This window comes from Anabas testudineus, chromosome 9, assembly GCF_900324465.2.
Source record: "Anabas testudineus chromosome 9, fAnaTes1.2, whole genome shotgun sequence".
NCBI lineage: Eukaryota > Metazoa > Chordata > Actinopteri > Anabantiformes > Anabantidae > Anabas > Anabas testudineus.
In genome coordinates, this window is record NC_046618.1 from 16224625 (window position 1) to 16237380 (window position 12756).

Sequence of the window (12756 nt, forward strand, 5' to 3'; positions counted from 1 at the left end):
AGTAACAATCACCATTTCTATTTGAACGTGCCATGAGATTACACAAAAGAAGAACAGCTAAGCCTCACAGTAACTTAAATAGTGTAATGTTTGTTTGCAATGATATTAAAGTTTACAGTGGCCACAGGATGATTATTTCACTGAAGAGGAATTCCCCCGTCTTCCTTTTTCAACAAAAATAGGAGCCGGTGGGATTTCCCCTATGAATCTTTAATCAAGGCTACACACAGCAAAAGAACTTGGTTGATGTGTTGCTTTTGTTGCTTTTCTGAGTAAGACTGTGGATCAGCTGGAAGAAATTTGGTTTTTACTCTAATAATGGATACCGTATAAAATCTGTATAGTTCAACGTCTTTGATAGCCGTTCTTCTTTACGATGCAAAATCGAAATAGATGTTTATCTGAATCTAAAGAACATGCAGTGAAACCTTTTTCAATACACTGTGCAGCCACTTAGAAAAGCTTCTGGAAGAAGCTGAGCAAAATCTATTTATTCACAATATATTAACATTCAAAAATGCCCATTTAACTGCTTAAACCATAGCCCTAATGACTAACAGTGAATTTACAGTAAAACGCGGACACAGCAAATTCACAGAGCTCTTATGTCCTTCCCTGATTTTTATTTGTATAGATTGATATGATTACATACCACTTTACATACTGTCGATTATCTTGGCTGTTCATCTTTGCAGATCCTATGTTCATATAACTAGACTACAGTTTCATACGCAAACATTCGTGTTTCGTTGATATAATTCTGGCTCATGTTGAAAGCTCATCTTTGGGCGATTACTGATAATAAAGCATAAATAATGAACTACACAGGCAGGCTTTCGAGCACAGCTGTCCATTAACACTGGTGCAAAAAAAAAAAAAAAAAAAATGTGATCAGATATGAAGTTGTTGAATTTCTGAGTTCGCTGAGTACAATAATAAATCAAACCAGCAAACAGGTTTCTTCTACATGTTATTATTAAAGTATTGGTTTTACAGTAGAAACACATGGCCGAGCCTTTCACAAATACCTGACCAATCATCCGAGCAGAATGCCATTTGTTTATTGTAGTTGAGATTAGAGAGAAGAGAGATTTCGCTGCAGTGTGTGTGTGTGTGTGTGTGTGTGTGTGTGTGTGTGTGTTTTCGTGTTGCCTTGACCCTGCCTGGCAAATCAAGCACAGCCTGCTCACGGTGGAAATAAAAAAAAACACTCAGACTCCTTCTCAACACACACAAGTGCATACGAGCATCTGTGCACTTGAACGTACACAAGCTGAGACGGCAGACTGTCTGCAAGGTCAAACAGGTGGTTTAGCAGCACCCTCCACTCCCTCCGTCCTTTTCTCCATCTTTCCTCCGTCCCTTTCTCTCTGAGTATGTCACTGTTCTGCCCTCATCCTCTCCTCCCTCCCTTCCCTCCCTCTCTGCTGTCTCCATGTGTCAGTGTTTCGGGTCCCTTCCTCCCATATCACTTTCCTCTTCTCCTCCCTTCGTCCTCTCCTGATGGGTCAACTCCTGACCTCTTGGACTCTGACCCTTTGCTCCTACTCTCCTGCTTTTCCCAGTAACACCAGCTGCCAATCTAGTTTGCTCATAGCAGTACTGCTGGAAAAGCTCGTTGCTGTAATCCAAATATAACACAAGCCAAGCTTCGCTGCAGAAAACACTTGGTGGTCTGAGTATTTTTATTTATTTGAACAGAAAACATCTGCGGTATTTAGAGTCCAAAAAACAGTTTGTCTTTGTAAATCTGAACCTGAGTGTGCATAAGTGTATATCAGCACAGCTGCACTGAGAACAGGCTGTTTTTACACTTTTTCTGAACTGTGACTGTGTCAGATGAGCCAAGAGGACTAGATATCTGAACTTTAGAGTCAGATTTAAGAACCCTAAACTTCAAATTTAAGCTAGTGTTTGCAAAAATACTGAACTTGTGCTTAACTTGAGTGCCTAAACAAAAATAGGACTGAGGAAGTCAATGAACAGGGTAAAATGAGCATTTAACAATCATACTGTTCACTCACAGGCCAGGTTGCATGTGTAATCTGAACACACTGCCCACTCTGATCAGCTGAAAGTGACCAGCATGGCCACAAGTCTTATAAATAAAATTAAGTTATTTGGTTATTTGTTGATAGTGAGACTTATCTTAACATAAGGGGACCACGAAGAGTCCAGAACGAAGGAAACCATCAAACCTCATCATCTGTGTTGTACCATCCACACAGTTATAAGGAAGACGTTGAGCTTTCTCCCACTTCAGTCCATCTTTTGATTTTATAAAATTAATATATGTAATCCAGAAACAAACAATGCTACTGAGCAGCAGATTGCACAGTATAGGCAAAACTAAATGTTGTGACCGACTAGAGTCCTGGTTGGTTGGTAGGATGTTAAGATGTGTTACCTCAGGAGATCCAGTAACTAGTCCAACAGGTATTTACTTAACTAAAACCTAAAACCTTCATTATTTTTTTTCAAAGAAATATGTAAATTAATTTCATTGTGTCACTTTCTAGTGTCTCTTTACGACCAGTAGCCTGTCACTCAATCTGTAGGACTAGTTCCAGCACCTTCACTGACACCTCATGCCTTTTTTATGTGGGTGGGACCACATTGACCCTGCCATGTTTGCTCGGGGCATTTTCTGGACCTGTACTTTCACGGACTTGAGTCGAGACCTGGTCCGACAAGCTCAAGCCTTTCCCAGCACTTGTATAGAATTCTGTGAGACTTCATTTAAACTTCCTCCAAAGACTTAAAACAACTCTGCAAATAAGGTGCCTACTTTTTACTGCCGGAACACACATCTAAACTCTTTTGTTCTTGTTAACTTTACCTTTCTTTCCCCAGCTGCACCACATATTTGTCTATCTGAATGTTTTCCACACAGACCTCAGAAGGACTCTTATCCTCCCAGTCCAGCCTGGTCTAGACCTGGCCAACTTATCACCCAGACCAACCCATCTTTTCTCCATTACACGACAAACAAATTGGTCTGTTACACCTCTGTCTGGGCCCAGATTGCATTTCTCTTCTCATCCCTCACCGCCTAAACATTCTTCCTTCTTCACTGTGACATTTTCAGCTCTCCGCATCCACACCTTCACATTGCCCTTCCCCGGTCAGACACCTTCTCTCCCGTCATGTGTCCTTGCACAGTTTAACTGCTTTTACTTATATGACTGAATCATATCTATCTCTCAGTTCCTACACATACACACACACAAGCACGTACATGCAGGCACACAAAATACCACTGAAGTGTAAAATACTGTGTCCACCCACACAAAACTAAGACTATTGTTTTTACAGCCAAATGCACGGCAGCTAGAGACCCAGGGGTAATTTTCCTGTGTAAGACACAAACAATTTCAGTGCCCTTTTTGACCAAACAGTCCCATGAACTAAACTCTTTAAATAAAAGTCTCTTTTGCTCTTCCTGGCTGTATTTTCACAACATTTTTAGAAGCCTGAAAAAAAAGAAAATCAAGTAGATCAATAGCAGTCCTTTGTTCTTTGTGGTTTACTGGATGGAATGGATGTTGCAAAGGAGACATGCCGAGATGAAAAGGGAGGCTGGAAAAAGCCAGAACATCAAGAGCATTCACAAAGTAATTACAACCTGCTAATGGTGTTAGTTGTTTTGTTCTGCCTGGACTGACTTCAGAAATTGCGTTGCTCTTAAGGCGCCAGTAAACGCCAACATAAGTACATACCTGTTCATTTTCTGTCAATACAGTTTTATCTATAAATAAAAATTCAAAATGCTCATTTTGACTCTTAATATTGATGCTGGTGGAAATCAGTGCTTCCTCCTAGTGTAAACAAATGCAGAGTTGCAGAGTTTTTGTCGGTACAGACATCCCCAACACTGAAATGTATTCGTAAGTCACGAGGCCTTCGCTGGTACTACATTTAGACTTTAATCATTAAAACTATAAACATTTCGCAGTTCCCTTATTGGAAAAGGGTGCTTCCAAACACTAATTATTTGCAGTACACGTGTATTCACTGATGACACAAATGAGGTTCTCAAGTCTGTGTAGTCAGCGAACCACTTGAGCTTTGGGTTTACACAGGCTTAAATCTCCTAAAATCTTTTTCCACTTGTATTCCCTTTTTGACCAATCTCAGGTCATGTGTGAGGTCTTGCCAGTGAATTAAAGTCTTAACTGCAGCTTTGGTGTTTCTTCCAATAGTCTCCACTGAGTAAAATGATTTAACCACAGGACACTATCGGCTTTCACTGCAGACACTGTATGACGGAAATACTCCTCCACTTACCAGCACATATCAAACCACACACCCGCACCCGCACTCATGATGTACTCACATACTCACAAACACATGCTTACACCCTCCCTTGAGTTTGATGACCACTCCATTCGGCCAGGCAATTGAGAGTTTGTTCCCGTTGACTCTAATCTGTCAATACAGCCTTTTAATCAAACAGCCTTTCTCGCCATTTTACTCTCCCAGCCTCCCACACACTCTCTGAAAACAAACATATTGACTGGGATTTCAGGGAAGGATGAAAGGAGAAGAGCAAATACAAACTTTGGGTGCCGTGGCAAGTGGCAGGTTCAGAACGTCTGAAAGACATGTACAGTCAATTTTAGGTGTGTGCTGTGCTCTGCATCGTAGCTGGTTCTGTGAGGCTGCATTAATGGCCAGGCCTACTCTCCATGTGTCCATATCACTGTGTATGTACAGCGTGTACTTGTGAGGATTAATGTTCAATCATAAGTGTGTTTTTGTGCTCTCCTTGTATCTCAGAGGAAAGACATAAATCCCTCCTAGCACCGATGAGAGTCCTGTAAAGGCAGGAGACACATAAGGTTACAAGGGTTAATACAATATGGGACTGAGAGTTGAAGGATGGTACAGGAGCAATGCAAATGTTTCATCTCAAAACATCCTTGAGGTTTATCTGATGAAACAGCAAACATACCGTATGTATTGGTTCCGAGCTCCTAACCTCTACACGATATAATATAGTCACAATGACAAGCTGACTGAATGAAATAGTACCTGGGATGAGCAGTTTGCATTGTATCCTGGAAGAATATGGCTACGTTTTCGTAGATTAGCATAGAAATTGGCACAAAAAAATCAGCCGGGGTCACAAGACACAAGAAAAACGTTTCTTAATAAACGTGGTTCCCAAGAGCAAAATCTGAAAAGAACAGTGGGGCTTGAAGTGATCTCCATTTTTCATCAGTGCACCATTCAAGCTGACCATAGAAAGCGCACAGTGGAAGTCTACAGCCTGTGCCAGGATCCTGCCTGGCTCGCAACACCACACAAAGAGGAGACACAGTGATGTTTCCGTATGGAGCGTGGCCACGGAGCTGCTAGATAATCAAGCCCATCGGCTGCCTGTGCAAGCTTGTGACTTCATTCCTCAGCCAGAAAAACAAGAAGAAGAAAAAAAAAAAAAAAGAAACAGGAACTCACCACTTATCTGTGAGTGCCATCGCCGTGAGATGATTCGACAACTCAAGACGATTTGAACTGTCAGAAATCACAAGCTTGTCCCGGAGGATTCTGCAATTGGTAAAGCATCAACACCGTCTTTCCTTCCACTCTGCGTTAAAGAATAAAAAGACTCAGACACTCAAAATACTCAAAGTGGAATCTACTTCAAAGTAATTATGCGTGAGACAGAACGTTACATTCCTAATATCCACTTATTAAGATAAAAATCATAGATCATTCACCAAGAAGACACCATGTACAAGGAATGCGACTTGGTCTATATGACTATAATCTAGTGAGGGACACAGGTCAAGTAAAGGCCCTTGTTTTGTTTTTTTTAATTCATGATTTACTTGTGTTGAGAATGAGAATGAGAGGTGGAAATGTTGATACGCATGCTTAAACTCTGAGACGAAGGGACCAGCATACATATTCACACCTGCAGCACACTGTGATGCACAACACATGGTTTGCTGTGAAGACAAATGACACTGTGAAATTTAGCAGTCACACTCTACTTGGAAAGTTTAGTGTGATAGTCAGCATGCTCTCAATTGACTAGAAACCACTGGGTGAGAATCCAACAGATTGCCAGGCGTTACACCTGAATGAAAAGCAGCCTAAAGACGGAGTCAGGCTGTCGAAGTTCAGCAAAAAGTATACTCGTACTTTGGTGGACAACGTGTTTTTATCACCTGATAACAGTGGAAGAGCAGTGTTATTTAGGTATTTATGTTAAGTGAAGCTAACTGATAGTAGAATCAATCTTTGATAGACATGGGAAGAAAACGATGTGAGCTCATCGTCTATGCTTTGACGTGTGGTATGTCTTTCTGTATCACTGAAAAAGCCACACCTGCTTCGATGAAAGGTGAGGTTATGATTGTGTAATGTTCTGTGCTTTATCTCTGTGATATCCACGTACTGTGCGGCCCCTATAAACCAACACACCCGCAGCACATAGCCGCATTCTTCCACTGGTGTCCTGAGAAACCGTCTCTGCCCATGCAGGTCAAAACACTCGCGGCTGAAGACCGAAAAGAAGTGAAGCCATTCCCACCAGATCATTTTAGTTTAGTTTTATTGTGACTTTTCTAACCACTTGAAGAGTCGTTACATCTGTAAATGATTGTTCTGTTAACTCGCCATTATTCAAAACTCACTAAACTTGCTTACATGTTAAAATATGCTGCTATTTGCGACACTGGGACAGTCATTTAGAACATATTTTTATATCTGGCAAGCAATAACATGGATTGTTTGTACCACAATAACCCCGTTTGACATTATTGGCGTTTCTGTTGAGCTGAAATGAACACCCACAAGCTTTTAGGGATTAAAGGCCACCAGCTGTTGGCACAAACAGATAATTGGCACCCTGTGTTGAATTACTGAGGGAGCCGGTACTGCATCTACTGTAATTCACCGAGGAAAAAAGGACCAAACACAACAGGAGATATATGTTGTTTCTAGATTAGTGCTACGCAGTACTGTGAGCATACATTTATAATCCAACACACAATCAATGCAAAACAGTTACTGTATTATCAGCTGCACAGCAGGACCAACTATTCAATGCAGAATTTCAGCTCAGTCCACCTACTGCCACACCGAAGCAAAACGAAATAATAAGCCGCGCGTTAGGATGGGAATACTAACTCCTACACCTAAATCTCTTGGGAGATCTAGTGCAAACAAAACTTAATAATTAGATGAGTCTGTATCCGGCACAGTTAATTGCCTCATCATGTTGTCCCGCTGGATTCAAGTATCAATGTGTCATTATTATGCATGACAATGAAGAACACAGACATGATTTATCTGTCTACGCATTGACACGGGAGTGCTACTCGATTTCTCTTTACTACTAACATTTGGCTTGTGAGTTGTGTTTCTAAGTTGTGTGTTCATGCATGATGCAAATTTGTGAAATGTATACGCATGGCATACTTTGTGCGTTTGTTACATAGCGTGCACTAAAGCTAATGGAAAAAGAGGAGGAGACAAGAAGCGTTAGAATAAGAGAAGACTGTAAAACATGACCAGCATCATTTAGCATACTGTAAACACGGATTTGGAAATTATATATACATAATAATTACATAAAGTGTTGAGTGTTCTCAGTTAATGGTTTGTCTGACATCCCTGTAAACAGATGAACATCTGTTTGCTCCTCATCCGTTGCACCTCTGAGAATACTTGCTGACTGGACGTGGACCTCATTATTAAAGCATGTCATATGTCAGACTGAACTCTTGCATCAAATCAACCAGGAAGTATTATATCTTTAATATCATGAAGTGACGACAGTTTCAACTCCTCCATCAAGAAAATACAGTTACACAATCGAGTTCGAGCTCAAGTGTCCACAAGACTGTCATTTTCCATGTGTGCTTTTCTCCACCGCAACGGTTTGTGTGGAAAAATATATAAATTCCACAACCTGTGCTTCTCTGTGGAGCGAGAAAACTGAGCACCACAGATTGTGGCTGCCTGAAGAGAGAACCTTCCACTTTCCCATTTGAAACCTTCATTCTGACGGTGATGCCTACTGCTTGCCCTGCAAGATAACAGTGACAGTAAAGATGAACATGATGATAGCGAAAGTGACGCCGCCGCCAGCAGAGGTGATGAGCATAATGATGATCATGATCTACTGTTGCTGCCAATGCGAGCGTCGAGTCTTTCAACAACACATATGCTGGCTATTTCACAGCGACAGTAGGGGTTCTGGCCGGCAGCAGCAGGAGAGGTGAAATCACATTAAGTGGAATGAATGTGATTGGGCCTCAGGCTCGCCATCAGCACATAAACCTCCAACTGTTTCTGGATTACATCATGAAGGGCAGCGGAGAAGGATCCAAAAATTGCATGCAATTTACCGGAGGGTGTTTGGAGGTGTATTTGAACTTAAGAATGAGAGTTTGTCTAGTCGGGTGTCTGAAAAATGACAGACACATACAAGTCTGTTAAAGAATAAACAGGGCAGAAAAGCAGTGCTTTAAAACTGTAGGAGTGTCTGTTTGTTGCCACGAGCGAAGAACACTTTGAGCCCCAGCTCGACTACTTACACTGTCGAACAGCCTCTTGAGTGTCACCCCGACTTGTAGCAACACATGCACTCTGGTGCGTGTCTCTGTCTCTCGCTCTCTTTTTCTTCGTCACATGGGTTCTGACAGCTCTTTTTTAAACTGTGGATGGAACCACTTTTCTTATCCATCAATTGTTCAAAACGACGAGAGGAAAGGACGGTTGTAAAGAAGACAGAGAGCGAATAAGTGTGGTGGACGGAGATGAGAGCGGACTTGTCAGACATGTGGAGTGTCTTTCTTTGATTAAAATAGCACGTTTTGGAAGAACGCACCACGCTGGTTGTGAAGCGGTGTGGCTATGTGAAGGCCCTGGTCGATAGCACTCCACCGTAGCAGAATATGAAAACTATTGATTTGCCTTTTACCTCGGACAGTTTTGAGCACAAAGCCTGTGATGTTTCTGTAGCCAACCTTCAAAGTCAATACACTTTTCTCTACATCACTCTGATTTGTAAAGAGAAGGAGAAGGGAGAAAAGGAGATTTCTGTCATATTGGACACAGGGCCCCATTCTCCTCCGAGCTTTGTGATGGAGAGGTCAGGCTGGTTGGTGGGTTTAGTACCTCATGGATCTGATGCAGCGGAATGGGAGGGATAAAGGTGATGGGGGTTCAGGTCAGATGGAGAAAGGTTAGAGCCAGAGAGAGGCAGCCTGTGGCAGAAAGGGACGAGGGCTGGAGTTCGAAAGATGAGGGTTAGAGGAGGCCACGACCTCATGTCTTTCACACATGTACACACGAGGGTCACTTCTCATGTCTGTGAATTAACCCGACAAGACAAACACACAGAACGCTTCCCCGACCTCTTTCTCTCTATCTTTTAAACTCACACAGGGAAAGACACAGTTCCAAATAAGTACAGTAACTTCCAGTCTTCCGCCTGTGGAAAATCAATGGCATCAAGAAGAACTGACAGATGTATTTAAGGGCACAGATCTCATGTAAGAGAATCTTCCTCCACAGAGAGACGGACGGAGAGGAAAACACTCTGAACAATCCTCACTGGTAAGGCTTGCTGATCCAGGATCAGAGCAGAGGGAGGTCTGCAGGGAGTAATACCAAGACAACAGAGAGACCGAAAGCACCAGAATAACAGATTGTGGAGCAGCTCCTGCGATCACAGAGAAACGCTCCACCCAGGAAAAAAAAAAACTTGAAGGAAATCGAAGTGAAGACGCTTTTTCAATCCGGAGCCATTTGCATTGTTCTACACTGAAGGTTGCGAGGGGATACTTGTATGAGGCTGCAATCTCGACCTTTATTACAAGGTCACAAAACCTGGTCATAAGAATTGGCTCTATTCAAAAGACTGAGGGAAGAAATAGGAAAATAGAAAGCGACTGCGATTAACATCAAGCGAGTAAATGCGCCGGGGTGCCTGAGAATTGGACACATCTGCTGTGATCAGAGCAGAGGTGTGGCTTTGTGGACCTCTAAGTAGCTGGATTAACCACTGGCCACAGGGCTATTGATGTTATTGAACTGACAGGTTGATGAATGGAGTCCTTCTGCAAGGTGTATGTGTCTGCTGCTGCAGCTGGTTAGTGTTTCCACAGACCAGTCGGCGTTAGAGAATACAGAACAACCAGCACTTAATCTTGAAAGCAAAAGATTTTTGTTAGGCAGCCTTTAATTATTTGGGAAAGAGTGAGAATTTGCATGATTAACAGGAAACATGCCCCGAGGCCACAGACCTCAGCTACCCTCAGTTAACAGTAATTAATCTATGTTACAAAGGTCAAACTGTCGTCTGCTGCCAGATGTATGTTTGTCAATATGGACTCATCGTCAGTTATGAGTAAATGAGTGAGCACTCGCTTGCTTCATTAAATTAAAAAAGTGTCCTTATGAAGCGCATAGATACAATGCAGTTGTTTGTTCTTATATTACCTAATAAAAGTCATGTTACTTATGGTTATTCCACGTGGAGCATTTCCCATTCTGCAGACCTGACCCAACGTGTTGACTGATTTTCTCTACCTGACGTGTCGAGTTAATTCTGGTTTTCTGGAGTTTTACGTGTTACATGTGAAACTTTATTTCTTCTTTTCACTTTATCTTCTACTCATGTGACATTTTTTTAATTAGTGCAGAGCTCTTTATTTCTGTCTCAGCTCAGCTTAGCTGTCTGGTGCACGGTATACCTGAACACGTACCTGCATGTCAATACGATCCCATTCCCAGACACACACACACACACACGGATGCTGTGTCTAATCAGACGCACTCAAACTGCAACAGGTTTCATTTTTTTAATTGCTAATATTTACTTGACTGCAGAGGCTCCTGGTGGGTGTTGTTTAGCTAATCCAATGATAAGGTCAGGAGGATTACTCATACTGGTCTCCACATTCCTCCTCTATGCCTGACAGGAAGAGGCTAGACTCAGTTTGCTGAGCTCGTCCAATGAACTCAGAATCACTTTCCACTCATACGGCGCACGTGCTGACCACAGCTGACCTGGAGCCTCCTGATCAGAGCAGAATGAAAATCTTTATCATGTGCATGACATAGCCTCAACAGACCACACCGGCCTCCTTTCTGTTTTTTTTTTTTTAATATGCAGGATACAAATTAAAATTAAAACCAGTTTTGTAAACAGACACATGAGGAGAAGCCAGAAAATACAGAGAAAAAAAAAAAGGACGTGGCGAACAAGAGCAGGATGAGTTTATCCATTTTTATGGAAACAATCTGTTATTGTCCATCAAGAAATCATAGAACAAACATTCCAGGGAGCCGTTGACTTGGCTTCCAAACCGAGCCATCACGCCAATCTGATATCGGCGATATCTCAGTGACTCATGTTTCTGCTTTACCTAGTCTTGACCCAGCGTGGCGTACCTTATCTGTGTTGGTGGAGACAGATTTAGAGGCAGCTGCCTTTTCCTGATTTATGCTTTTATTACTCCTAATACACATTTATTACTGTTTGTGGTTCAGTGAGGGAAATTTAAACATTTTCCACGGCAGATGAAAATAAATTCTGAGGTTATTAAAGTATTAGATTTAGCTGAGAAAGTTGTTTTATTGCAAAATATTTGATACGCTTAGGCTGAGGTTATTAAATGGTAATGTTACAATATTCGGCTTTGTCATTTAACACTTCAAAAACAAAGAGGATACTTTAACTGAAAGTCACTGTATATTTGTTTTTGTTGCAGCCAAAGGGTTTCCCACATTTCTTGAAAGATAACTAATAACACAGTGTACTCACTGTGTGCTGTAGCTGTTCATCAAATAACGTGGGACGTTCTCGCTCTAAGTTCTGCATTAGTGGGAGTTTTCTTCTTAACACCATGCTGACCTTTCATCTAAACTAAGATTGCTTATGGAAAAAAAGTCTGAATTAAAAATAACAAAATTGACAAAGAACAAAGAAAAGTAGAAGAACCATTCAAAGAGAGCAGGAAAACAACCCCGGTCCCTTCCCTTTGCTCTAACACCAGGATCTCTGAGAATAGCTGTGAGGAGACAGGTTGTCAGTGTTTTAACCACACAAATTAATTTCCTGAAGGCTGGATTTACATGTTGTTTATGGCCTTACAATGGTGGGAGTAGGAGAGGCAGACAAGGCTCCTGGAAGCTGGTCACGTACTGCTATATGGGCACAAACACTGGCGCGCATGCCTCCGCGGACGCACTCACAGACTGGCATCGGTGCTGGTGCCGCTGTATTGTTCGATGTGTTTAGTTTTGGAAATAAATCCCGCCCCTTTCTGATGTAATCATATCTGTTTAGAAATGAACGACATCACTCAACAGCAACAAAAGAAAGTTTGAGCAAAGTGGCCCGGTCGCCACGTAGCAGAACGTAGTCACAGTGTTGACATGCAGACATTAAGATAACGGCACTGAGTGCAGTTAATGGAAGAATCAAATGAGCTCCAAGCTTACAGTTGACATGGTGACATCCTTACTGAGCATGGAGCGCCAGTCTATCCGAGAGTGCTACAGAAAAACCTGAAGCTCACTCAAAAGGCTTTTCTCTGTCTACCTATTTCTCCACTAACCATGAGGGCAGCTCTGAGAGCTGCTGTTTCTTCAAATCCCTGAGGTGGGAACAGGAGGGCAGAGTAGAAGAAAAAAAAAAAAAAAACCAGCACGTTCCCAAGTAACTTTTGTGGAAGTGACCCTGAGCAAGGCAATTAACACCCGGCCGGTCAAGTAGAAACGCATGTTGAT